The sequence below is a fragment of the Myotis yumanensis genome, unplaced genomic scaffold (assembly GCF_028538775.1).
Source record: "Myotis yumanensis isolate MYYU_CA2020_CCGP unplaced genomic scaffold, mMyoYum1.0.hap1 SCAF_6, whole genome shotgun sequence".
Classification (NCBI taxonomy): domain Eukaryota; kingdom Metazoa; phylum Chordata; class Mammalia; order Chiroptera; family Vespertilionidae; genus Myotis; species Myotis yumanensis.
The window spans coordinates 34,994,923-34,999,404 of record NW_027223757.1 but is presented as its reverse complement, the minus strand read 5'-3'; the positions used below and the strand labels follow the sequence as shown (position 1 = coordinate 34,999,404).

At 45.1% G+C, this 4,482-nt stretch overlaps 1 pseudogene; it reads right to left on the bottom strand.

Moving 5' to 3' along the window:
• Positions 1-2,234: 2,234 nt before the first annotated feature.
• LOC139012834 (F-box only protein 31 pseudogene) lies at positions 2,235-3,709 on the bottom strand (annotated as a pseudogene).
• Between the last annotated feature and the right edge of the window lie 773 nt (positions 3,710-4,482).

The following is a 4,482-nucleotide window of genomic DNA, read 5'->3' as shown; positions in this document are numbered from 1 at the left end:
AAGAAATTCTTATGATAAATATCATGCAGCAAACTTTATATGCACATATATTTTTAAATAAAATAATTCTATAGTAATGACATCTCATGAGTTATAATAATAATTTATGCAAACACTGTATTTTTTAATCCATTATATAATTTAATTGTTATAGCAACATTATTTGTGTTATTCTTATTCTAATTTCAGAGGTAAAGAAACTGAGGTTCAGATGGATTAAGTTAAATTGTAAAGTTGTTAAGAGTATGGCAGGCACATATCTGGTTCTAATTAATGTTATTTCTCTTGTCGTCTTCTTAGCATGTACAATTGTTGAAGAGTAAACTTTTGGCCAGTCTCACAGGCCAAGAAGCTGCTTACTATCTCCTACTCATGCCAGGGTGACTCAGAGTCCAGCATTCTGTGGGCTTATTTAGTGAGTCCCCTGGCTAGAAACCATTCACTTCTTGCCAAAGTTAAAGTGGCCTATATAAACACTCTTCCAGAGCTGGTGCAACAAAGACAAGTAACAAAAACCATCAAAATAACAATATTTGACAATGCTTGGGGATCTCTTCTGTATCAACCACTGTATTAAATGTTTAATATCATCTAATTTGCTGTCACCACAAACTTGTAAGATCTTAACTGCTTTGTTTTTAAGGTGAGAAAACTATTCTCAGAGTGATAAGTATTATCCCAAAGGGGTGCAAATTGTAAGCAGCAGAGCCCGAGTCTGAAGCCTGAACTGTTTGATTCCAAACCCATTTGCTTAGCCATTGTACAAGGGGAGCAGCAGTTACTGGCAAATGGAGGTGGCTCCAGGCATTTTTTCTGAAATCAATAGCAACAAGTTTCCCTTGAGTTCTAGAGCTGCAATGATTTTGTGCAAAATGAAAATGAGGAGTAGGGCTTGTGAGATAATTGATGAAGGCTCAAAGTCTAAACACAAAATAACTGCAGACAGATCTGCTGAGAATTTTTAGCAGTAGACATAGATATTTTGAGGCAAGGAAGCAGAAATCAACAGGAAAAGAGACAAAAGCACTGTACAGCATAGAAGTATGATAAACAATGAGAATTTAGGTAAGACTAGGGAAAAGATATATCCCTCAGGCATTCCTAGCAAAGTATATCATCATTTTCATACTGAGGAAAGAGAAATTGAATATTAACATTAAACCTATACTATGACAAATAGTATAGTACTACACTGTACCATACTATGCTTTACTACCTTTTCTTTGTAGTTTGGATATATGCATCGTGATAGATCAATGGTTCTCAACCTTCTGGCCCTTTAAATACATTTTCTCATGTTGTGACCCAACCATAAAATTATTTTTTGTTGCTACTTCATAACTGCAATGTTGCTACTGTTATGAATTGTAATGTAAATATCTAATATGCAGGATGGTCTTAGGCGACCCCTGTGAAAGGGTCGTTCGACCGCCAAAGGGGTCGTGACCCACAGGTTGAGAACTGCTGTGATAGATTGTACTTAATTGAAGACTTTAGAGGACAAAAAAGTTTAGTAAGAGAGAACTCTTTTGGCCTAATTGCTTTGACCTGGGTAACTGTTTCTTTTTTTTTTTTTGCTTTGTGTGTGTGTGTGTGTGTGTGTGTGTGTGTGATTAATCACTATGCTTTAATTATGTTCAATTGGTAACAATGAAATTGGGGGTCACCACAACATGAGGAACTGTATTAAACAGTTGCAGCACTAGGAAGGTTGAGACCACTGGTCTAAGGTTTATTTCTACCTCAGCTGCTGGCTCCTACCCAGCTTGGCCCTGGTCCGGGCTTGGGCAGGAGGCAACCAACTGATGTGTTTCTCTCACATTGATATTTCTGTCTTTCTTCTCTCCCCAACTCTCTCTAAACATCAATGGGAAAATATCCATCGGGTGAGGACTAAAAAAAACAAACAAAGGTGGGTAACCTGGTCAGAAGGTCAAATCTTCAAAGTGCATGCAAGCTGCCCCTCCCAGGGTGTCCGGACTGAATGTTCTTTAAAAAAAAAAAAAATATATATATATATATATATATATATATATATATATATATATATATATTATTGATTTTTTTACAGAGAGGAAGGGAGAGGGACAGAGAGTTAGAAACATCGATGAGAGAGAAACATGGATCAGCTGCCTCCTGCACACTCCCCACTGGGGATGTACATGCCCTTGACAGGAATCTAGCCGGGACCCTTGAGTCTGCAGGCCGATGCTCTATCCACTGAGCAAAACCGGTTAGGGCATGGACTGAATGTTCTTGAGCATCTCCTGGAAGGCCTGTGGGGATGGTGCCTCCGCATTCTGGAAGGTGTTCTGGACTCTGCTGAACGGGATGAAGAATTTCAGCTCCAGCCAGATGAACCCGAAGTGGTTCTCATCGAACAGGATGAAGACTCCAGGTAAGCGCCTGGTGAAGGTGAAGTCACATAAGGTAACAGTAACAGTGTCCACGCCATAGAAACACATCCTGCAGGTTCGGGGGTAGTTCTGGTCTCTTGAGCGCATGCCCACAAGCGGAACAAATGGGACAGGCTGCTCCTCTGAAGCTGCAGCCCCGGACTCCCCGACGCTGGGCTGGGCAGGGTTCTGCCAGCCATGGACCTCGCTTTCCTCAGTCCCGTCTCCTCGCTGCTGCTGCTGCTCCTGGATCACCTGCTCATCAATCTCCTGGACCACGCGGGAGAGCTGTTGAAGTTGTGGAAGATCTCGCCATCTTGTAGCTGGATGCGACGCTTGAGGTGGATCTCTAACTTGTTGGAGTCTCCCATGATCTTCGTGACCCTGGCATACTTCCCATGGAAGCTGAGCATGGCAATCTTTAGGCCGAAGGGATCGTAGTTGTATTGGAAGAGGCCTGGCCTGATGAGGTCGTCCGGGTGGCTCTGCGGGAGGTAGAGGCGGCGGTAGGTCAGGCAGTCATACTGACGTCTGCCCTTCTGCCCCAGCACCTGCTCCCATGCTTCCCTAATCCACGTTGGTGAATCCGTTCGGTGGTCTGTTTTCTTGCACCGGGTGGTGAACCTGTCCTTCCGAATCTGCATGTCACAGTTGTGGGGCCTGCTGTGGCGGCCTTCCATGCACTCAACCATGGCTGATTTCCTCTCCGTCAGGCAAATTCTGAACGAGGGCTTGAAATGTATTGGGCCATCCACATGGGTGTTAAGGGAAGGCCTGTACATCCAACCAGTAATGCCTAAGCCATCCACCACGACATTAAGCAGTGTTTTATAGTCGTTATCTAGCTGCCACAATCCCAAAATGTGTCTGTATGGGTGGAACAGCTTCACATAGACTTCTCGATAAGACATACCTATAATCTCCAGGTTCTGCAAGTTTTCACAGAAGCCAAACTCCTCCCTGCAACGCTGTCTCCAGATGCTGTCGATGTGCAGGATGTGGTGGAATTTGGTGCAGGCCTGGGCCAGGCTGGGCAGATCGGTGCAGGGGAGCAAGGCAAAGATCTCCACCAGCGTTGCCACAGGCAGGTCCTGCAGCGAGCAGTGTGGGGCCAGTGGGGGTGGCCTGGGGCTCGGGATTCCTCCACTCTCCGCACAACACCCCTCAGCCGAGTCCGTCTTGACTTGCTTTTCTGCCGGGGCCAGGGCCGGCTTGCCCTTAGCCGCTGCCTTCTCAGCTGGGCGCTGGCGCTTCTGGTGACGCTGAAGTCCCCGAGAAGAGCCCACGCAGCAGAGGGAAGCGCACTCCTCCATGCCTCCATGTGAAACAGCCACCACAATGTGGGCTACTGCTCCTCAGCTGGGCTTTAAACTGGCTCATCCCGCCCTATAGTCCAGCCACACGCCCAGGGCCTAGCTACGCCCCCTCAGAGAGGAGCCAATTTTAGGACTTTAAGCTCATAACCATTAACAGTCTCCTCCCTTTCCCAGTGCCCCCTCCCTGTCCTCCCGCCCTAGCCACAGGCAGTCACTAATCTGCTTTCTGTATGGATATGCCTCCAGGGATATGCCTATGGGGAGGGCGGGGGACATTTCACATAAATGCAGTCATAATATCTGGTCTTTTGTGACTGGCTTCTTGCACTTAGCATAACATTTTAAAGTTTTATGTATGCTATATTCTAGTGTATGGGTATACCACATTTTGTTTACCCATTCATCAGTTGCTGAGTATTTGAGCTGTTTCCGTTTTGAGGCTCTTATGAATAACGCCGCTATGAACATTGTATACAAATTTTTTTGTGTGAATATGTTTCCATTTCTTTTGGGTATGTACCTAGAAGTGGAACTTTTGGGTCATCTGGTAACTCTATGCTTAGCATGTTGAGGAACTGCCAAAAACTTTTTCCAACATGGCCCCGCTATTTTACATTTCCACCAGCATTGTTCCAGGGGTCCATTTTTAAAAAAAATTAAATCCCTATTGTTCAGATTATTACAGTTGTTCCTCCTTTTTTCCCCCCATAGTTCTCCTCCACCCACTTCCCACCCCACCCTCTGCCCTTATCCCTCCCACTGTCCTCATC